Genomic DNA, 24,385 nt, shown 5'->3' on the forward strand with positions numbered 1-24,385 from the left:
CTATTCGCTATATAGTGCACTACTTTTGACCACAGCCCTGTGGGCCCTAGTCAAAAGTAGTGTACTATATAGCGAATAGTGTGAGATTCGGGAGTCGGTAGAACACGTGGATTATTCCAGGAACGTAACAGCAGCGACTCATACAAGGAAACAGAGGGGGCCACTCATCAGCAGAAAACACCAGGGTCATTCCTGTTTCCATCTCTCTCCCACTGCCAACTATATTTAGAACACACAAAGAGAGGGACCACATTTACCTACACAACTATTTTGTTTCTCACAGGAAAGACACTTAAGACTCGCCTTTAGTTTCCACAGTAATGGATCCTACTGGGAAAGGGGGTGAGTGTGTGTGTGTGTGTGTGGGTGCTGTGAGAAAGAGACCCTGTTTGTCTGACCCTCCCACAGGTACGGCTGTGGTAGTCATGACATTTTGTCATCTGGTTATTGTCATGCAAAAGATTGCCTGTCTCACGGTAATTGACCGTTAATGAACATAAACACATTTAGCATCTCCAGGCCTCCAAACATACAAGCCACTGATGTGTGCCTTTGGAACAAATACATGTAAACATTTTTTAAAAAGTCTAATAAATCAATTGAATACACACCATCACAATAAATCCATGATTTAGTTTAGCTGGGTCTAAAGAAACATCATGAATCAAATGTATTTCAGAAGGACAGAATATGAGTTGGTCTACTGTATGTTATCTGTCAATGCTCAATGCCGAAGGCTGTAGGCTTGTTCCTTTAGCAGAAAATATATAAGTCTTATATGATTTTATAGTCAGAAACATATAATTGAACTGAGCTGAATAAAATGGAAAGGCAATTTGCCCCATTCCGGAGCAGGTGTGGCAGGTGGATTGTCTTGTGTGGAGCATAAAAGTGGTCATTTCAAACAGGTCCAATATGCTAGAAACTTTAGAATGATACAAACCCTAGAATGCCTTGGAAATCAAGAGATACGCTGCTGTTCAAAAGCTTGGGGTCACCTAGAAATGTCCTTGCTTTGAAAGAAAAACAGAGGTTTTGTCCATTAAAATAACATCAAATTGATCAGAAATACAGTGTAGACATTGTTAATATGGTAAATGACTATTGTAGCTGGAAACGGCAGATTTTTTATGGAATATCTACATAGGTGTACAGAGGCCCATTATCAGCAACCATCACTCCTGTGTTCCAATGGCACTTTGTGTTATCTAATCCAAGCGGATAATTTTAAAAGGCTAATTGATCATTAGAAAACCCTTTTGTAATTATGTTAGCACAGCTGAAAACGGTGCACAACTGAGCAAGTGGATAAATACATTAGAGGGTCTAGTTTGAGAAACAGAAGCATCACAAGTCCTCAACTGACAGCTTCATTAAATAGTACCCGCAAAACACCAGTCTCAACATCAACAGTGAAGAGAGTTCTCAGCTGTGCTAACATAATTGCAAAAGGGTTTTCTATTTTTCTCATTTCATTTGTCACATACACATGGTTAGCAGATGTTAATGCGAGTGTAGCGAAATGCTTGTGCTTCTAGTTCCGACCATGCAGTAATATCTAACAAGTAATCTAACCTAACAATTTCACAACTACTACCTTATACACACAAGTGTAAAGGAATTCATATAAAAATATATGGATGAGCGATGGCCGAACGGCATAGGCAAGATGCAGTAGATGGTATAGAGTACAGTATATACATATGAGATGAGTAATGTAGGGTATGTAAACATTATATAAAGTGGCATTGTTTAAAGTGGCTAATGATACATTTATTACATCCCATTTTTATGATTAAAGTGACTAGAGGTTTGAGTCAGTATGTTGGCAGCAGCCACTCAATGATAGTGGTACATGACTACCGGTGTGGCGGTAATACGGTCAGCCCTGCTCACAGGTCAACTGTGCGTCTTGACAATGAGTGTCTGAAATCTGAAACTGGCAGATGGAAAAACTGTTCCTCAGAGCCAACAAGTCATGGCGTGATGTGATGATGAAGATCAGATGTGTCTGTTGAAGCCTGGTTCAGGGCTAGGATGAGTCCCACTGGACACTGACCAATCAGTCTCTCCTCCACATCTCCTTCCCAGAACTCTATCGTTCTTCGCCCTCGATCGGTTCTAGTATGACCAGTGTGTACGGGAACCTCTATCCCTCAAGATTATTAGGCAGAACATAGATAGAGGTAAAGTGGTTCAAGTTACAGAAAGACTTTCTCTTTCTTTCTGTAACTTGAACCACTTTACCTCTATCACCACTCATGAGTTGACATGTTCATTTTGCATGAATAAATGATTTGTCCACTATCATAACGGTAGTACAAACCTGGAGTAAGTACACACATCCAGGGAAAGAAACTAACACGTGTGAACTGCTGATTTGTGTCCTTATTTTGGGGTTACAAAACAAGTCAAGTCTGGTAAAAAAAGATAGTTGTGGCAAGTCTGTGGTGATGGAGGCAGGCAGACAGACACACTGAGCTGACGCTGAGTGATGTCCTCTGTGGTCAGGTCTGCTAGGAGGAAAGGGAAACGGGAACAATGGGAGCCAAAGTGTCAGTCTAAATCTCAGGCCCAACTCCACACATAGAGCCAAAGACTCAGTGTAAATCTCAGGCCCAACTCCACACATAGAGCCAAAGACTCAGTGTAAATCTCAGGCCCAACTCCACACATAGAGCCAAAGACTCAGTGTAAATCTCAGGCCCAACTCCACACATAGAGCCAAAGACTCAGTGTAAATCTCAGGCCCAACTCCACACATAGAGCCAAAGACTCAGTGTAAATCTCAGGCCCAACTCCACACATAGAGCCAAAGACTCAGCGATTGGCTGGCCCTCCAAATTAGCCGTCTCAAAATAAAAAGGCCAACAAAACAGGAAGTGTTGACCAAGTGACATCTGCTCCACTTTGGTCAGACACCTCCCCCTCCGTCCTTCTCCCTCCATCCCCCCCTCCTCCCACTCTCCCTCCCCCTCCTCCTCTTGTTGACCCTGACTGGTATGGAGTCTCTAATTGGCATGGATTCCGCATCTATTTTGGGGTGGGAGGAACACTTCTTTCAGGCTTTGCTGCTAATTTCAATGGTGACTTTTGTTTGTCCTCCTCATCAGAGGTCCTGATCCATCGGCCGAGAGGATATGTAGCACAAACAACATCCTCCAAGGAAAAAAGGCTTGAATATGTCTGAGCATAATGTGTATGCAGTTTTTCAAAAGTAACATTGCTGAAGATATTGGCAGTTGAAACGATAACAAAGTGAACCACTGCTACTGTAAAAGCAACAACAACAAAGGAACTGTCCATCCATGATATAAAAAATATGTTGAGGCTATACGGTGTTCGTTTACATTGACTTTGTTTACAAATATTGGAGTAAAACAAGCTTATATTTTGGGTTCTGATGGAGTATGACAGTTGAGCTAACTCATGAGGCATTGTGGTGCTGTACAGGGCAAACCGTCTTACCACGCCCTTCCAGAACCTTCCCAGTTAGGAGGCTAATAGAGCCCAGCTGGGGTTCTGGAAGGGTGTGGTAAGACGGTTTGCTCTTTACAGCACCACACGTATATCAATCAATGTGTATATATCATTAATGAGTTATATATTTCAAGAATCAGGGATGACTACAGAGGCTTAACTCCAACAGTTGCCTGTTGTGGTGCTACAGGCCATTACATATCCGAGGGGAGAGGAGAGGGGAGAGGGTAGAGAGCAGAGGAGAGGAGAGAAGGAGTGGGGAGAGGAGGAGAGGGTAGAGAGCAGAGGGGAGAGGAGAGGGGAGAGGGTAGAGAGCAGAGGAGAGGAGGAGAGGGGAGAGAGCAGAGGAGAGGAGAGAAGGAGTGGGGAGAGGAGGAGAGGGTAGAGAGCAGAGGGGAGAGGAGAGGGGAGAGGGTAGAGAGCAGAGGAGAGGAGAGAGGGTAGAGAGCAGAGGAGAGGAGAGGAGGAGAGGGGAGAGGAGGAGAGGGTAGAGGAGGAGAGGATGGAGGAGGAGAGGATAGAGGAGAGGGTAGAGAGCAGAGGGGAGAGGGTAGAGAGCAGATGGGAGAGGAGAGGGGAGAGGGGAGAGGAGGAGAGGGTAGAGAGCAGATGAGAGGAGGAGAGGGGAGAGGAGGAGAGGGGAGAGAGCAGAGGGGAGAAGGTAGAGACCAGAGGGGAGAGGAGAGGGGAGAGAGCAGATGAGAGGAGGAAAGGGGAGAGGAGGAGACGGGAAAGAGCAGATGGGAGAAGGTAGAGACCAGAGGGGAGAGGAGAGGGGAGAGGAGGAGAGGGTAGAGAGCAGATGAGAGGAGGAGAGGGGAGAGGAGGAGAGGGTAGAGAGCAGAGGGGAGAGGGTAGAGAGCAGAGGGGAGAGGAGATGGGAGAGGAGGAGATGGTAGAGAGCAGAGGGGAGAGGAGGAGAGGGTAGAGAGCAGATGAGAGGAGGAGAGGGGAGAGGAGGAGAGGGTAGAGAGCAGAGGGGAGAGGGTAGAGAGCAGAGGGGAGAGGGTAGAGAGCAGATGGGAGAGGAGAGGGGAGAGGGGAGAGGAGGAGAGGGTAGAGAGCAGATGAGAGGAGGAGAGGGGAGAGGAGGAGAGGGGAGAGAGCAGAGGGGAGAAGGTAGAGACCAGAGGGGAGAGGAGAGGGGAGAGAGCAGATGAGAGGAGGAAAGGGGAGAGGAGGAGACGGGAAAGAGCAGATGGGAGAAGGTAGAGACCAGAGGGGAGAGGAGAGGGGAGAGGAGGAGAGGGTAGAGAGCAGATGAGAGGAGGAGAGGGGAGAGGAGGAGAGGGTAGAGAGCAGAGGGGAGAGGGTAGAGAGCAGAGGGGAGAGGAGATGGGAGAGGAGGAGATGGTAGAGAGCAGAGGGGAGAGGAGGAGAGGGTAGAGAGCAGATGAGAGGAGGAGAGGGGAGAGGAGGAGAGGGTAGAGAGCAGAGGGGAGAGGGTAGAGAGCAGAGGGGAGAGGGTAGCGAGCAGAGGGGAGAGGAGAGGGGAGAGGAGGAGAGGGTAGAGAGCAGATGAGAGGAGGAGAGGGGAGAGGAGGAGAGGGTAGAGAGCAGAGGGGAGGGAAGAGGATAAGAAAAGGGAGAGAGGTCAAAGCAGGGGATTGTTATGACAACCTGACACCCCTGAGAAAGTCACTGTGTTATTATGATCCACCCTCTATGTGTGTGTTGTATTCCTGAGGAGGAGTCTTTCACCATCTCTCAGTATAATTCAACACCTCCTTCCCTCTTCCTGCAGGCCCACCTATTGCTGTGTGTGTGTGTGTGTGTGTGTGTGTGTGTGTGTGTGTGTGTGTGTGTGTGTGTGTGTGTGTGTGTGTGTGTGTGTGTGTGTGTGTGTGTGTGTTTAGTGCACGAGGTCAACCCTGGCATGCCATTCCTGTCTGCAGCACAGGATTTCCTGCAGGGTTAGCTGTGCTGTGTACGTCTCGGAGCTGCCCTTTGTTTTCAACATGTGGAAACATAACGGAACTGTTCCAGCCAAACACAACTTTTAGGATGGACACCACATCACATCAGCTACAACAGGTAGCATAGCCCTGTAAACTTCAGGACTGAATAGGGCTGTGACGGCCTTGAAATTTGAGAATATGGTACTTGGCCAGGCCAATGTACACGTTCACCGACATAACTATTCAGAAAGAAACAAGTGGCTTTTATCTCTGCAACTTTTACCATTATTATCAGTAGCATATTAGTATTCAAGTTATTACCTCTAAGTATTAGTCTAGTCTACAGATTAAGAAATGTAAGATTGGAGAGGACTGTCACTGACACAACGTCACACATAGGCAATAAGAAACATAGGTAATAAGAAACATAGGCAATAAGACACATAGGCAATAAGACACATAGGCAATAAGACACATAGGTAATAAGACACATAGGTAATAAGACACATAGGTAATAAGACACATAGGTAATAAGACACATAGGCAATAAGACACATAGGCAATAAGACACATAGGCAATAAGACACATAGGCAATAAGACACATAGGCAATAAGACACATAGGCAATAAGAAACATAGGCAATAAGAAACATAGGTAATAAGACACATAGGTAATAAGACACATAGGCAATAAGACACATAGGCAATAAGACACATAGGCAATAAGAAACATAGGTAATAAGACACATAGGCAATAAGACACATGGGTAATAAGACACATAGGCAATAAGACACATGGGTAATAAGACACATAGGCAATAAGAAACATAGGCAATAAGAAACATAGGCAATAAGAAACATAGGCAATAAGAAACATAGGCAATAAGACATAGGCAATAAGAAACATAGGCAATAAGACACATAGGTAATAAGACACATGGGTAATAAGACACATAGGTAATAAGGCACATAGGTAATAAGACACATTGGCAATAAGACACACAGGTAATAAGACACATAGGTAATAAGACACATAGGTAATAAGACACATAGGTAATAAGACACATAGGTAATAAGACACATAGGTAATAAGACACATGCATTTTCACTATTGCACCCTGTTACTGGTTTTTCCTTTTTGTATTGTTTTTGATGTGTTTTGTTGAGATGTTGCTGTTCTCTTAGGCCTATAGGGCCCTGTGTAAAAAGGGGAGGTAACAATTATGTTTGTAGACTTTTATATGAATTTACTTCCAAATATATATTTTTTAAACAACCCATTACACTTTTTTATTATCATGGCATTTCATCATTATTATTTAGGTTATTACTTATAATTTATATTAATATATAATATTGACAGTAAGAAATGGCAGATTGAAGAGGATCTGTTGCATTTTCGTATGTCAAAATAAAGATGTCTACCTTTCCTGCATATAAAAAAGTACTTACTTATCCTATTTTGACACACTGAGCCAAAAACACTCCCACTTCTAAAGTCACAAACCTTGTTGCTGCGGTCGTTCGATGGCAGTGTAGAGAGGACACCGTAATCACGTCTGTATATCCGAAAATAATAATTTAGTGTATCATCTTTCCAATGGCTCAATCTGAATTCACCCACCGACTGTCACGCCTTGGTCTTAGGTTTTTGTGTTTTCGTTATATATTTTGGTCAGGCCAGGGTGTGACATGGGTTTACGTGTTGTATTTCGTATTGGGGTTTGTAGTATTTGGGATCGCGGCTGATTAGGGGTGTTGTATAGGAAACAAATGACGGAACGCCTGAGGCGGTTCTCAATCAGCTGTCAGGTGATTCTCGTTGCCTCTGATTGGGAACCGTATTTAGGTAGCCTGAGTTTCGCTTTGTCTTGTGTGGGTGATTGTTCCTGTCTCTGTGTAGTTTCACCAGATAGGCTGTAATAAGTTTTCACGTTCCGTTTGTTGTTTTTTGTATTTATAAGTTAGTTCATGTATCGTTCCGTCATTTGTTTCATTAAAGATCATGATTAACCACCACGCTGCATTTCGGTCCGACTCTCCTTCAACAAACGAAGAACGCCGTTACACCGACGTTCCTCTGCATTGCCACACACAACTTTTTCTCAGCTGGCACAATTTGATTGGCTGCTGTCCGATTCAAACTGTAATCCGTTAAATGAAGAGTTGATGCGCTGCACTTTTTTTAATAGCATCATTTTTAATTTGGCCTTGGGGAGGGTATCAAGTCAGGTCGAGTCATAAGGTCAAAGTCAAGTCACGAGTCATTGGTGTCAAGCTGCAAGTCATCATATGTGACTCAACTTGAGTCCAAGTCATGTGACTTGAGTCCACACCTCTGCTGCCTGCCCCCTGTACCTTTCGGGACTCTGACCTGGTTAATGAACTTCTGCCTGCCCTCGACCTGCCCCTTGTATTTGAATAAATATCAGAGACTCGACCATCTGTGTCTGCATCTGGGTCTCGCCCTGTGTTGTTATAGTACCAGTATTATAGTACTCTTACCTAGCTGATGAGTCTGGTCTTTTACTGGACAGGCGGATATGTAATGGCCTGTAGCACCACAACAGGCAACTGTTGGAGTTAAGCCTCTGTAGTCGTCCCTGAGGTGACAACCTAGCTCTGCCCCATTGCGTAGGCACAGTACAAAATGAGTGTCAATATAGCAGCGTTCTTGATCATTGTCATGCCGTTGTTGACAACAGAAGCCTATGTATCTGGCTGTGGGTCAGTCAGGGTAGGTATTCACTAGTGAGGCCTGGCTGTGGGTCAGTCAGTGTAGGTATTCACTAGTGAGGCCTGGCTGTGGGTCAGTCAGGGTAGGTAGTCAATAGTGAGGCCTGGCTGTGGGTCAGTCAGGGTAGATAGTCACTAGTGAGGTATGTGTTGCTGTGATGGTTGGCCTGGATCCTACTGGGAGTCTAAACTATGTTCCAGTCCACTGCTAGAGGATGAAGGGCTTTATTGGTTTGAACCTTTCCCCTCCCCTCCTCCCTGCTCTTTCCTCCCGGTCCACTCCTCTCCTCTCTATGCTCTTATCCTCTCCTTCCTGTCCCCTCACCTCTATTCTCTTATCCTCTCCTTCCTGTCCCCTCTCCTCTATTCTCTTATCCTCCCCTTCCTGTCCCCTCTCCTCTCTATCCTCTCCTTCCTGTCCCTTCTCCTTCCTGTCCCTTCTCCTCTATTCTCTTATCCTCCCCTTCCTGTCCCCTCTCCTCTATTCTCTTATCCTCTCCTTCCTGTCCCCTCTCCTCTATTCTCTTATCCTCTCCTCCCTTGTCCTCTCCTCTATTCTCTTATCCTCCCCTTCCTGTCCCCTCTCCTCTCTTATCCTCTCCTTCCTGTCCCTTCTCCTTCCTGTCCCTTCTCCTCTATTCTCTTATCCTCCCCTTCCTGTCCCCTCTCCTCTATTCTCTTATCCTCCCCTTCCTGTCCCCTCTCCTCTCTTATCCTCTCCTTCCTGTCCCTTCTCCTTCCTGTCCCTTCTCCTCTATTCTCTTATCCTCCCCTTCCTGTCCCCTCTCCTCTATTCTCTTATCCTCTTCTCCCTTGTCCCCTCTCCTCTATTCTCTTATCCTCTCCTTCCTGTCCCTCTCCTCTATTCTCTTATCCTCTCCTTCCTGTCCCCTCTCCTCTATTCTCTTATCCTCCCCTCCCTTGTCCCCTCTCCTCTATTCTTTTAACCCTCTCCTCCCTTGTCCCCTCTCCTCTATTCTCTTATCCTCTCATCCCTTGTCCCTTCTCCTCTATTCTCTTATCCTCTCATCCCTTGTCCCTTCTCCTCTATTCTCTTATCCTCTCCTTTCTGTCCCCTCTATTATCTTATCCTCTCCTCCCTTGTCCCCTCTCCTCTCCTCCCTTGTCCCCTCTCCTCTATTCTCTTATCCTCTCCTTCCGGTCCCCTCTCCTCTAGTCTTTTATCCTCTCCTCCCTTGTCCCCTCTCCTCTATTCTCTTATCCTCTCTTTCTTGTCCCCTCTCCTCTATTCTCTTATCCTCTCCTCCCATGTCCCCTCTCCTCTATTCTGTTATCCTCTCATCCCTTGTCCCTTCTCCTCTATTCTCTTATCCTCTCCTTCCTGTCCCCTCTATTACCTTATCCTCTCCTCCCTTGTCCCCTCTCCTCTATTCTCTTATCCTTTCCTTCCGGTCCCCTCTCCTCTATTCTCTTATCCTCTCCTTCCTGTCCCCTCTCCTCTATTCTCTTATCCTCTCCTCCCTTGTCCCCTCTCCTCTATTCTCTTATCCTCTCCTCCCTTGTCCCCTCTCCTCTATTCTCTTATCCTTTCCTCCCTTGTCCCCTCTCCTCTATTCTCTTATCCTCTCCTCCCTTGTCCTCTCCTCTATTCTCTTATCCTCTCCTCCCTTGTCCCTTCTCCTCTATTCTCTTATCCTCTCCTCCCTTGTCCTCTCCTCTATTCTTTATCCTCTCCTCCCTTGTCCCTTCTCCTCTATTCTCTTATCCTCTCCTTCCGGTCCCTCTCCTCTATGCTCTTATCCTCTCCTTCCGGTCCCCTCTCCTCTATTCTCTTATCCTCTCCTTCCTGTCCCCTCTCCTCTATTCTCTATCCTCTCCTCCCTTGTCCCATCTCCTCTATTCTCTTATCCTCTCCTCCCTTGTCCCCTCTCCTCTATTCTCTTATCCTCTCCTCCCTTGTCCCCTCTCCTCTATTCTCTTATCCTCTCCTTCCTGTCCCCTCTCCTCTATTCTCTTATCCTCTCCTCCCTTGTCCCCTCTCCTCTATTCTCTTATCCGCTCCTCCCTTGTCCCCTCTCCTCTATTCTCTTATCCTCTCCTCCCTTGTCCCCTCTCCTCTATTCTCTTATCCTCTCCTCCCTTGTCCCCTCTCCTCTATTCTCTTATCCCCTCCTCCCTTGTCCCCTCTCCTCTATTCTCTTATCCTCTCCTCCCTTGTCCCTCTCCTCTATTCTCTTATCCTCTCCCTCCCTTGTCCTCTCCTCTATTCTCTTATCCTCTCCTCCCTTGTCCCCTCTCCTCTATTCTCTTATCCTCTCCTCCCCTTGTCCCCTCTCCTCTATTCTCTTATCCTCTCCTCCCTTGTCCTCTCCTCTATTCTCTTATCCTCTCCTCCCTTGTCCATTCTCCTCTTCCCCTCTCCTCTATTCTCTTATCCTCTCCTCCCTTGTCCTCTCCTCTATTCTCTTATCCTCTCCTCCCTTGTCCTCTCCTCTATTCTTTTATCCTCTCCTCCCTTGTCCTCTCCTCTTCTTTATCCTCTCCTCCCTTGTCCTCTCCTCTATTCTCTTATCCTCTCCTCCCTTGTCCTCTCCTCTATTCTGTTATCCTCTCCTCCCTTGTCCCCTCTCCTCTATTCTCTTATCCTCTCCTCCCTTGTCCCCTCTCCTCTATTCTCTTATCCTCTCCTCCCTTGTCCCTTCTCCTCTATTCTCTTATCCTCTCTTCCCTTGTCCACTCCTCTTATTTTATCCTCCCTTGTCCACTCCTCCCCTCTCTCTGAGCTGTAGCAGTATGCTAGACAAAGTCAGGTCAGATAAGAGGGGTTGAGAGAGCGCAGCAGTATGTATATTTTCTCTGCAGGGTAAGTATGTCAGGAATTACAGCAGGAATGTTCATGGCCCACTGTGTCCATCGACCTCCCACTAATAAAGGTTTAGAACATAACTTACAACAAAGAGCACACACAACAGGCACATCAGAAAAGAAACACCAGAGATGAGTATGACTTCTGAAATACAGTTGCTTAAACTTTCCCAGAGGAAGAAATACAGCTGTGGAATAATACATTGTATCCTGTAAATGGCTTCTCTCAGGCTGGTGTGACTGTTATAGTGTGATCCTGTCAGTGTGACTGTCATAGTGTGATCCTGTCAGTGTGACCCTGTCATTGTGTGATCCTGTCAGTGTGACGGTTATAGTGTGATCCTGTCAGTGTGACTGTTATAGTCTGATCCTGTCAGTGTGACCCTGTCATTGTGTGACCCTGTCATTGTGTGATCCTGTCAGTGTGACCCTGTCAGTGTGACCCTGTCATTGTGTGATCCTGTCAGTGTGACTGTCATAGTGTGATCCTGTCAGTGTGACCCTGTCATTGTGTGATCCTGTCAGTGTGACCCTGTCATTGTGTGATCCTGTCAGTGTGACCCTGTCATTGTGTGATCCTGTCAGTGTGACTGTTATAGTGTGATCCTGTCAGTGTGACTGTCATAGTCTGATCCTGTCAGTGTGACCCTGTCATTGTGTGACCCTGTCATTGTGTGATCCTGTCATTGTGTGACCCTGTCATTGTGTGACCCTGTCATTGTGTGACCCTGTCATTGTGTGATCCTGTCATTTTTTTATCCTGTCAGTGTGACCCTGTCATTGTGTGACCCTGTCATTGTGTGATCCTGTCAGTGTGACCCTGTCAGTGTGACCCTGTCATTGTGTGACTGTCATAGTGTGATCCTGTCAGTGTGACCCTGTCATTGTGTGATCCTGTCAGTGTGACTGTCATAGTGTGATCCTGTCAGTGTGACCCTGTCATTGTGTGATCCTGTCAGTGTGACTGGCATAGTGTTAGCCTGTCAGTGTGACCCTGTCATTGTGTGATCCTGTCAGTGTGACTGTCAGTGTGACCCTGTCACAGTGTGATCTTGTCAGTGTGATCCTGTCAATGTGACTGTCATTGTGTGACCCTGTCAGAGTGCGATCCTGTCAGTGTGACTGGTATAGTGTGACCCTGTCAGTGTGACTGGTATAGTGTGACCCTGTCAGTGTGACCCTGTCATAGTGCGATCCTGTCAGTGTGACTGGTATAGTGTGACCCTGTCACAGTGTGACCCTGTCAGTGTGACCCTGTCACAGTGTGACCCTGTCACAGTGTGATCCTGTCATAGTGCGATCCTGTCAGTGTGACTGGTATAGTGTGACCCTGTCATAGTGTGACTGGTATAGTGTGACCCTGTCATAGTGCGATCCTGTCAGTGCGACTGGTATAGTGTGACCCTGTCAGTGTGACCCTGTCAGTGTGACTGGTATAGTGTGACCCTGTCAGTGTGACCCTGTCATAGTGCGATCCTGTCAGTGTGACTGGTATAGTGTGACCCTGTCACAGTGTGACCCTGTCAGTGTGACCCTGTCACAGTGTGATCCTGTCAGTGTGACTGGTATAGTGTGACCCTGTCACAGTGTGATCCTGTCATAGTGCGATCATGTCAGTGTGACTGGTATAGTGTGAACCTGTCATAGTGTGACCCTGTCATAGTGCGATCCTGTCAGTGTGACTGGTATAGTGTGACCCTGTCACAGTGTGACCCTGTCACAGTGTGGCTGGTATAGTGTGACCCTGTCATAGTGTGACCCTGTCAGTGAGACTGCCAGTGTGACTGTTTGTGTGACCCTGTCATAGTGTGACCTTGTCATTGTGATCCTGTCAGTGTGACCCTGTCAGTGTGATCCTGTCATAGTGTGACCCTGTCATAGTGTGACCCTGTCAGTGTGACTGTCAGTGTGTGTGACTGTCAGTGTGTGATCCTGTCAGTGTGTGATCCTGTCAGTGTGACCCTGTCATAGTGTGATCCTGTCAGTGTGACCCTGTCATAGTGTGATCCTGTCAGTGTGACCCTGTCATAGTGTGACTGGTATAGTGTGATCCTGTCAGTGTGACTGGTATAGTGTGACCCTGTCATAGTGTGACTGGTATAGTGTGATCCTGTCAGTGTGACTGGTATAGTGTGACCCTGTCAGTGTGACCCTGTCACAGTGTGACTGGTATAGTGTGATCCTGTCAGTGTGACTGGTATAGTGTGACCCTGTCACAGTGTGACCCTGTCATAGTGTGACTGGTATAGTGTGACCCTGTCACAGTATGACCCTGTCATAGTGTGACCCTGTCACAGTGTGACTGGTATAGTGTGATCCTGTCAGTGTGACTGGTATAGTGTGACCCTGTCACAGTGTGACCCTGTCATAGTGTGACTGGTATAGTGTGACCCTGTCACAGTATGACCCTGTCATAGTGTGACTGGTATAGTGTGATCCTGTCAGTGTGACCCTGTCATAGTGTGACTGGTGTAGTGTGATCCTGTCAGTGTGACTGGTAAAGTGTGATGTGATCCTATCAGGCCAGCTCATTTGATTGTGTGGTAGGACAGGGCTGCCAGAGAGCTATTTATAGACAACCAATGCAAGGTGTGCTTCCAGCCCTCATCGCTATGTAAATCACCTGAGGCCTACCTCTGTGTGTGTGTGTGTGTGTGTGTGTGTGTGTGTGTGTGTGTGTGTGTGTGTGTGTGTGTTATCTGATTGCAGCAGCTCTAGCAGAGAGAGATCAGCATTGAAAGGTTCTGCCCACAGGGCAGCTTGTATAACAAGGATAACAAACATAGCGAAGTGAAATGGACCTGTCAACAGTGGTTGACAGCTCCAGGAAAAACACAGAGCAGTTTAGTTTCTGAATAAAAACAGACAAGCACATCTCGTTATATATATACACTGTTCAAGACAGAATAGATTACAGGTACCTGTAGACAAGGGAAACAACGTCAAAGCTAACCAATGTCAACTCACAATGTGTGTGTGTGTCTACCTCTTTCTTTGACAGTGGAGCAGAGGTTTATGCATTATGCATTCTGTCCTGACCTGAGTTTCCAAAACACCTCAGGTTTCCGTTTGCAGGTTCAGGAGGTGCAGATGGAAAACAACACGATGGACCATGTATGAGGGCCTCACTGTCTCTCCATACAGTATGTTACTACAGAACATGAGAAAGAGTCCATTACCGTAACATGGGTTGTTGAAATACTACTGGTATTAATTGGGTGAGATTTGTCACTGTTCAAAAAGTTGGACAAAAGCTCTCAAAACTGGGCCTTGAAACCTCCTGTGCCGCTCTTAAAGGGGTCACAACCAAATCAAATCAAATCAAATCAAATCAAATGTCACAACCAAGTGTCTGCATCCCTCTGCACTTATCCAGTTTCTCTATCCCCTCTCTCCCTTTCTCTCACTCTCCACAGGCTTCTGTTTTGTTTTTGTAACCAGCCATTACTCCCTTTACAAAGACAGAGCAGTGTGAATATGAGCTCCAGAGAGCCCCAGAAAGCAGGGAGAACAGAGCAGTGTGAATATGAGCTCCAGAGAGCCCCAGAAAGCAGGGAGAACAGAGCAGTGTGAATATGAGCTCCAGAGAGCCCCAGAAAGCAGAGAGAACAGAGCAGTGTGAATATGAGCTCCAGAGAGCCCCAGAAAGCAGGGAGAACAGAGCAGTGTGAATATGAGCTCCAGAGAGCCAGAGAGCCCCAGAAAGCAGAGAGAACAGAGCAGTGTGAATATGAGCTCCAGAGAGCCAGAGAGCCCCAGAAAGCAGAGAGAACAGAGCAGTGTGAATATGAGCTTCAGAGAGCCAGACAGCCCCAGAAAGCAGGGAGAACAGAGCAGTGTGAATATGAGCTCCAGAGAGCCAGACAGCCCCAGAAAGCAAGGAGAACAGAGCAGTATGAATATGAGCTCCAGAGAGCCAGACAGCCCCAGAAAGCAGGGAGAACAGAGCAGTGTGAATATGAGCTCCAGAGAGCCAGACAGCCCCAGAAAGCAGGGAGAACAGAGCAGTGTGAATATGAGTTCCAGAGAGCCAGACAGCCCCAGAAAGCAGGGAGAACAGAGCAAGAGCTTTAATCTTCACCAGAAAAGTGCTCAGCCTTTTTTTTAAATTAGACATACGCACATAAACAAACAAACACACAGCCCTCCCCACCAACTGCTCCCCTGACTTCATTTTTGATAGTAGTCTATTGTTTGGTTTCCTGCTCAAGCATGGACGTCTTAGTGATCAGAACTCATGTTTCAGCCACATTCAGGGGGACAGAGACTGGGACAGAAACAAGGCCAGGTTCCAAACAACAAGCCAACCACACTTCAAAATAGCAAGATATGAGAACACACACAGCAGCACTTCTGCCTCTGCTTTCTGTGCTCTATAATTAGTCAGAGGTGCTACACCCTTCTCTTCTCTACTCATCTTTGAGCAGACCACATCCTCCTTCTATCACTCTTACTGCCGTTATTCAGGCTCAGCTCCCAGACAGACAGAGCCTTGCTCTGCTTTGCCCTGGGCCATCCCATAAACACCACCAGAGATCAGGGGGCTGATGTAACCATGGCAACCACAGCAGGCAAAAGGAAGTGCAGTCTATAAAAATACAACAATGAGACAGAAAGAAACACTTCCTGTTTGCAAAGTTTAGCCTCGGTTTGGTTTCTTCCCAGCCAGTAACTTCTGGTGAGATGGTATTATGTAAAGCTATAACCAAAGCCAAGCTCAGTGGCCAAATGAATGCAAATACACACTTCAGATGCAAACATAGAACATATGCACTTTAATACTGTTGTTAAATAACCACGTGACGCTGTTCTGAAATGAACAATAGTAAACAATGTACACCAGATGTTTCTACAAATAAACCACGAGTGTAGAGATATAACTCTACAACTATTCAGACAGGCTCTGTCAAATAATTGTGTTGCTAGTTCAGTATTGTCAAGACCAAGCTATTCCTGTAGAGGGTGAAAAAAAAGACTTTCTTCCTCACATGGAATTTGAGCTGAAAGACGAGGGGCCAGAAGGACTCTCCTCTCCAGCCTCCCCAGCCCCAGCTTCATTCAGCCAGTAGCCCAGCCAGTAAATGGCTGAAGGGGAGCTGCTACCCATTCAACTGAGTGACTTAATGGATAACTCACTACATAGGCGCCAGGACAACAAACAAATTAACCAACAGAGAGAAGAGAGATGGAAGAGTTAGTAAGGGATTGATAGTTAAAACCGACTCTTGTTTCATCAAGGCCATTGACTCCTATAAACCTGAATGTATTAGTAATAATGTACTGTGTCATGTGTCTTCCTCAGCATTCAGTGGTGTCTTGCCACAGTCAGGATATTGGTGTTTTTCTCTTAACTGTTGCTAAACCAACCTTGTGCAAGACAGGATTTCCAATCATAACACCTGTCACTCACATACTGTATACTCTGATACCTCCCTCTCTCTTTTTGTTGTTGAGGGTCTGAAGGAATCCACAGCTGTCAGTGCCATTCAGACCATCTGCTTCAGAAGCAGCTGGTGAGGCTATCTGGTCAGTCACTCCCTTAAAGGGATAATCCCCCCCCCACACACAAAGAAAATCATGAAACCCCTGTCAATTTGGTGAAAGTCTATGCTCTATCAGTGGTTAAAATACAAATGGTCACCATGATTTTACTTCTAAGTCTGTGAAATGAGGAAATCGTGTAGGAACTTGTCATTCCTTGTTAATGAAGAGAGCATGATCCCTTATCACATTTCATAACAATTTCAAATGATGACCTGCACTTCAGATCACCAAATCAGCCAATAGATGGTATGGGCATACTTGTCCAGAACACATCCATCAGTCTATATCGTCATGACATTCTACATTTGAGTCTTTATCAGACACTCTTATCCAGAGCAACTTACAGGAGCAATTAGGGTTAAGTGCCTTGCTCAAGGGCACATCGACAGATTTTTCAACTAGTCGCAACGCGCCTGCTGTGTCTGTGGGAAACGTGGGAAAGGGCAGTTGTTGCCGTAGCAACATAATGGCCAGCTGAGACAAACTGCAGGTTGAAATTCTTAAATTAATAGTGCAGTTGGTTTAGGTGATTTTACAGCTAGCTAGCTACTTCACATGCTGATATTGACTTTGGTAGTTTTGTGTGTAGCTAGCTAGCCAGACAGCGTAAGAAAGAGCATTGCATTGTGGGTTTTGCAGTCAAATTGAGCTGCAACAGATTTGCATAACTATTTTCACAAAATGAAACATTTGTCCACATAAAAATATTGTTTTCACATATGTTATTTATCAGTGTTAATCATGGGAATTAGTGGTTTGGATTATCCCTTTAAAGCCTGTGTGTGGGTGTGTGTGTGGGTGTACGCGCACGGGTGTGGATGCCTGCTCGTTTGTCTCAGAGTATTTCGAGTGTTTCTCTGTTTGTCCATACCTTAGTCTTCAAGTGCATAATATAGTGTGTGTCCTGCCATAGCGTTTGTCTTAGTGGTGCTTGCAACCTACGCGAACCTCTGTGTATAATTTAGTCCAATGGAATCGCAGGATTCCAAAATAAAGCTTATGAAGACGTGTAAAGTGCCTTTAAAAAGCTGAACTTATTCTGAGCAGTCATAAAAACAAGATTTAAATCATTGCGTGTGTTTTTAGAATCATTTTTACAAGGCATTCCATGGACGGCAGGCACGTCAAAGCTATACTAGACCATTCTAAATTCAGATCACATTCACGACATAAACATTCCAGTCATCTCCGTCCCTCTGTGTCGAAATTACCCTAAAGCGATGACCCTAGTGGACCCACCACATCACACATAGGGGGTGGCAGGGTAGCCTAGTGGTTAGAGTGTTGGACTAGTAACCGGAAGGTTGCAAATTCAAACCCCTGAGCTGACAAGGTACAAATCTGTCGTTCTGCCCCTGAACAGGCAGTTAACCCACTGTTCCGTCATTGAAAATAAGAATTTGTTCTTAACTGACTTGCCTAGTTAAATAAAGGTAAAATAAATAAAAAATACACACCGCTGAATGATCAGTTCCATAATTTCTTTGAACAGCACTATGCATTATGTGGGTTGAATGCTGTAACACAGAATAAATCAATTAATAAAAGTCCCATGATGCTACTGACTGTCCATTACTGCTTATCATTTATTCACATTACTTTACAAAATATTTCATTTGTGTATACTACATTTTTTTTATTGTGTTGTTTAATTCTAAGTCATCATCTCATCTCTATAGAGCTGTTGTCTGACAATCACTATTTTAGTAGTTCTTCAAAGTAAATAAGGCATACTTTTACGACTTCTGAATACCAACTATCAATCACTTAGATATATATATTTTTTTAGGTAGAGATACCTCGAAGCAACTGCTTTCTATCCCTCAATCACGCCTTCTGTTTCTTATGTATCAGGTATAAAAGAAACAGACAAGACAAGTAGGCACGCAATGGATTATGGTCATTGTAGTTACCACTTTTCTGCGCTAAACTATGTTGAATATTGGTCTGTTGGAAACTACATCACACAGTTCGGGGTTGATCTTATTTATTTATTTAAAAAACTGCCATTGAGCTCACAGAAAAAATAAATACATTGAAATAATTGAACAGTGGTGAATAACTTTTTTTTTTCATTTAAAAACGACATTTCGGTCAATCGCTCAGCACTAAGACACACATGCACACAAACACACAGGAACTGATGAACAATAGATGACATGGTTCCCTGGAAGTGTGCTGTAGCTAGGATGTGACAGATGACATGTTTATCTCTCAAGAGTGACAATATCAGTCTTACCCTACACCCTCCAGGTCTGCTCACCTACCCTATACCCCTTGTGTCTCCACCCACCCCCCGAAATCAAACACATTCCCCACAAAGCCCCAGTGAGATAAGACACTCAACACAGCATCTTTCAAAGGAAAGGAACCAGCATGGTCCCCTTGTCAGCCTGGCCCAACACACCCACATCAACAAACCACACAACAACACACACCTGTCTCAGCCATGCCACCACTATCAGCACCCTATCTCTTAGCGAGAAAATAAAAAACTTAACATCGTTACTGACAGACGAGTCACATCAAGTGCTGCTGTGCCGCAGCCGACGTGGTACGATATGGAAGGTTGCACTGGTCTTGCATGCATCAATTACTGCTGTTTCATTCTAGGTCATGTTGTTTAGAGAATGCACCCAGTAACGGCCTCCATAGCAGCCTCTCATCCCAGGAAGGGTGTCACAAGCCTATTGCACTGAACCATGGAGGAGCAACCACAAATCTGAGATTGCGCGGGAGGGGATGGCTGCCGTTTTACAGGCTCCTAACCAATTGTGGCACTGTTTTTTTTTTGTGTCATTTGTAACTCATTTTGTACATAATGTTTATACCACCGTCTCTTATGACCAAAAATACCTTCTGGGTATCAAGACAGCGATTACTCACCTCGTACTAGATATAAAATGTTTTCTTTAACGAGTTGGACGCCAAGGATTTACTGCTGATACCCGACAAGGCCCAGATCCTTGTGATTCAAAAAGAAACTGAGATATTGCGGACGTAGGTCTGGGTGCCTTGTAAGGATCCTGACGGCGAGTGGGTCATCCACCTCTACCATCAGTCCGAATAGCCCATGTGCAATCATTGGATAATAAAAGACTATCCTACTAACTGGACATTAACGGTAACATCTTATGTTTCACCAAGTCGTGGCTGAAGGACGACATGGATAACATACAGCTAGCTGGGTTTTCCGTGCATCTGCAAGATAAAACATCTGTCTCCGGTAAGACAAGGGGTGACGGTCTGTGTATATGTCAATAACAGCTGGTGCACAAAATCCTAATATTAAGTTAAGTTAAGCCTTGGCTTACAGGTAACATCCGCACTGAACCAAAGGGTAGAGCTGCCGATTTCAAGGAGCAAGACTCTAACCTGAACGCTTAAGAAACTCAGCTATGCCATCCCATGAACCATCAAAAAGGAAAAGCATCAATACAGGACTAAGATTGAATCGTATTACACTGGTTCTGACGCTCGTCGGTTGTGGAAGCTCTTAAACTATTACGGACTACAAAGGGAAACACAGCCGCAAATTGCCCAGTGACACAAGCCTACCAAATGATCTAAATTACTTCTATGCTTGCTTCGAGGCAAGTAACACTGAAGCAGGCATGAGAGCAACAGCTGTTCCGGATGACTGTGTGATCACGCTCTCCGCAGCTGATGTGAGCAGGACCTTTAAACAGGTCAACATTCACAAGGCCGTAGAGCCAAACGGATTACCAGGATGTGTACTTCGAGCATACGCTGACCAACTGGCAAGTGTCTTCACTGACATTTTCAACCTGTCACTGACGAGTCTGCAATACCAACATGTTTCAAGCAGACCACCATAGTCCCTGTGCCCAAGAACACTAAGGTAACCTGCCTAAATGACTACCAACCCGTAGCACTCACGTCTGTAGCCATAAAGTGCTTTGGAAAGCTGGTCATGGCTCACATGAACACCATTATACCAGAAACCCTAGACCCACTCCAATTTGCATACCACCCCAACAGATCGACAGATGATGCTATCCTAATTGCACTCAACACTGCTCTTTCCCACCAGGACAAAAGGAACACCTAGGTGACAATGCTATTCATTGACTACAGCTCAGCGTTCAACACCATAGTGCCTTCAAAGCTCATCACTAAGCTAAGGACCCTGGGACTAAACACCGTCCTCTGCAACTGGATCCTGGACTTCCTGATGGGCAGCCCCCAGGTGGTAAGGGTAGGTAACAACACATCTGCCACGCTAATCCTCAACACTGGGGCCCCTCAGGGGTGAGCGTGCTCAGTCCCCTTCTGTACTCCCTCTTCACCCATGACTGCATGACTCCAACACCATCATTAAGTTTGCCGAAAACACAACAGTGGTAGGCCTGAACACCGACAACGATGAGACAGCCTATAGGGAGGAGGTCAGAGACCTGGCAGTGTGGTGCCAGGATAACAACCTCTTGCTCAGCGTTATCGAGACAATGGAGATGATCATGGACTACAGGAAAAGGAGGACTGAGCACGCCCCCATTCACATCGACGGGGCTGCAGTGGAGCAGGTTGAGAGTGTCAAGTTTCTTGGTTTCCACATCACCAACAAACTAACATGGTCCAAGCACACCAAGACAGTCATGAAGAGGGCACGACAAAACCTATTCCCCCTCAGGAGACTGAAAAGATTTGTCATGGTTCCTCAGATCCTCAAAAAAAGTTCAACATCTGCACCACTGGTTGCATCACCGCCTGGTATGGCAACTGCTCAGCCTCCGACCGCAAGGCACAACAGAGGGTAGTGGGTACGGCCCAGTACATCACCAGGGCCAAGCTTCCTGCCATCCAGGACTGCACGGCAAGTGGTACCAGAGCACCAAGTCTAGGTCCAAAAGGTTTCTTAACAGCTTCTACCCCCCAAGCCATAAGACTCCTGAACAGCTAACCCGGACTATTTGCATTGACACCTGCCCAACCCACATTTTTACACTGCTGCTACTCAGTTTATTATCTTTGCATAGTCACCTCTATCTACATGCACATTGACTCTGTACCGGTAACCCCTGTATACAGCCTCCACATTGACTCTGTACCGGTAACCCCTGTATATAGCCTCCACATTGACTCTGTACCGGTAACCCCTGTATATAGCCTCCACATTGACTCTGTACCGGTAACCCCTGTATATAGCCTCCACATTGACTCTGTACCGGTAACCCCTGTATATAGCCTCCACATTGACTCTGTACCGGTAACCCCTGTATATAGCCTCCACATTGACTCTGTACCGGTAACCCCTGTATATAGCCTCCACATTGACTCTGTACCGGTAACCCCTGTATATAGCCTCCACATTGACTCTGTACCGGTAACCCCTGTATATAGCCTCCACATTGACTCTGTACCGGTAACCCCTGTATATAGCCTCCACATTGAATCTGTACCGGTAACCCCTGTATATAGCCTCCACATTGACTCTGTACCGGTAACCCCTGTATATAGCCTCCACATTGACTCTGTACCGGTAACCCCTGTATATAGCCTCCACATTGACTCTGTACCGGTAACCCCTGTATATAGCCTCCACATTGACTCTGTACCAGTAACCCCTGTATATAGCCTCCACATTGACTCTGTACCAGTAACCCCTGTATATAGCCTCCACATTGACTCTGTACCAGTAACCCCTGTATATAGCCTCCACATTGACTCTGTACCAGTAACCCCTGTATATAGCCTCCACATTGACTCTGTACCAGTAACCCCTGTATATAGCCTCCACATTGACTCTGTACCAGTAACCCCTGTATATAGCCTCCACATTGACTCTGTACCGGTACCCCTGTATATAGCCTCCACATTGACTCTGTACCAGTAACCCCTGTATATAGCCTCCACATTGACTCTGTACCAGTAACCCCTGTATATAGCCTCCACATTGACTCTGTACCGGTAACCCCTGTATATAGCCTCCACATTGACTCTGTACCGGTAACCCCTGTATATAGCCTCCACATTGACTCTGTACCAGTAACCCCTGTATATAGCCTCCACATTGACTCTGTACCGGTAACCCCTGTATATAGCCTCCACATTGACTCTGTACCGGTAACCCCTGTATATAGCCTCCACATTGACTCTGTACCAGTAACCCCTGTATATAGCCTCCACATTGACTCTGTACCAGTAACCCCTGTATATAGCCTCCACATTGACTCTGTACCAGTAACCCCTGTATATAGCCTCCACATTGACTCTGTACCAGTAACCCCTGTATATAGCCTCCACATTGACTCTGTACCAGTAACCCCTGTATATAGCCTCCACATTGACTCTGTACCAGTAACCCCTGTATATAGCCTCCACATTGACTCTGTACCAGTAACCCCTGTATATAGCCTCCACATTGACTCTGTACCAGTAACCCCTGTATATAGCCTCCACATTGACTCTGTACCGGTAACCCCTGTATATAGCCTCCACATTGACTCTGTACCGGTAACCCCTGTATATAGCCTCCACATTGACTCTGTACCGGTAACCCCTGTATATAGCCTCCACATTGACTCTGTACCAGTAACCCCTGTATATAGCCTCCACATTGACTCTGTACCAGTAACCCCTGTATATAGCCTCCACATTGACTCTGTACCAGTAACCCCTGTATATAGCCTCCACATTGACTCTGTACCAGTAACCCCTGTATATAGCCTCCACATTGACTCTGTACCAGTAACCCCTGTATATAGCCTCCACATTGACTCTGTACCAGTAACCCCTGTATAAAGCCTCCACATTGACTCTGTACCAGTAACCCCTGTATATAGCCTCCACATTGACTCTGTACCGGTAACCCCTGTATATAGCCTCCACATTGACTCTGTACCGGTAACCCCTGTATATAGCCTCCACATTGACTCTGTACCAGTAACCCCTGTATATAGCCTCCACATTGACTCTGTACCAGTAACCCCTGTATATAGCCTCCACATTGACTCTGTACCAGTAACCCCTGTATAAAGCCTCCACATTGACTCTGTACCAGTAACCCCTGTATATAGCCTCCACATTGACTCTGTACCAGTAACCCCTGTATATAGCCTCCACATTGACTCTGTACCAGTAACCCCTGTATATAGCCTCCACATTGACTCTGTACCGGTAACCCCTGTATAAAGCCTCCACATTGACTCTGTACCAGTAACCCCTGTATATAGCCTCCACATTGACTCTGTACCAGTAACCCCTGTATAAAGCCTCCACATTGACTCTGTACCAGTAACCCCTGTATATAGCCTCCACATTGACTCTGTACCGGTAACCCCTGTATATAGCCTCCACATTGACTCTGTACCAGTAACCCCTGTATATAGCCTCCACATTGACTCTGTACCGGTACCCCCTGTATATAGCCTCCACATTGACTCTGTACCAGTAACCCCTGTATATAGCCTCCACATTGACTCTGTACCAGTAACCCCTGTATATAGCCTCCACATTGACTCTGTACCGGTAACCCCTGTATATAGCCTCCACATTGACTCTGTACCAGTAACCCCTGTATATAGCCTCCACATTGACTCTGTACCAGTAACCCCTGTATATAGCCTCCACATTGACTCTGTACCAGTAACCCCTGTATATAGCCTCCACATTGACTCTGTACCAGTAACCCCTGTATATAGCCTCCACATTGACTCTGTACCAGTAACCCCTGTATATAGCCTCCACATTGACTCTGTACCAGTAACCCCTGTATATAGCCTCCACATTGACTCTGTACCAGTAACCCCTGTATATAGCCTCCACATTGACTCTGTACCAGTAACCCCTGTATATAGCCTCCACATTGACTCTGTACCAGTAACCCCTGTATATAGCCTCCACATTGACTCTGTACCAGTAACCCCTGTATATAGCCT

At 46.0% G+C, this 24,385-nt stretch overlaps 1 protein-coding gene across 1 annotated transcript in view; it reads right to left on the reverse strand.

Moving 5' to 3' along the window:
• Positions 1-24,385, reverse strand: part of LOC109908089 (histone deacetylase 7) — a 92,876-nt gene that overhangs the window by 48,864 nt on the left and 19,627 nt on the right. The window lies entirely within an intron of this gene.

This window comes from Oncorhynchus kisutch, linkage group LG17, assembly GCF_002021735.2.
Source record: "Oncorhynchus kisutch isolate 150728-3 linkage group LG17, Okis_V2, whole genome shotgun sequence".
In the NCBI taxonomy this organism is placed as follows: domain Eukaryota; kingdom Metazoa; phylum Chordata; class Actinopteri; order Salmoniformes; family Salmonidae; genus Oncorhynchus; species Oncorhynchus kisutch.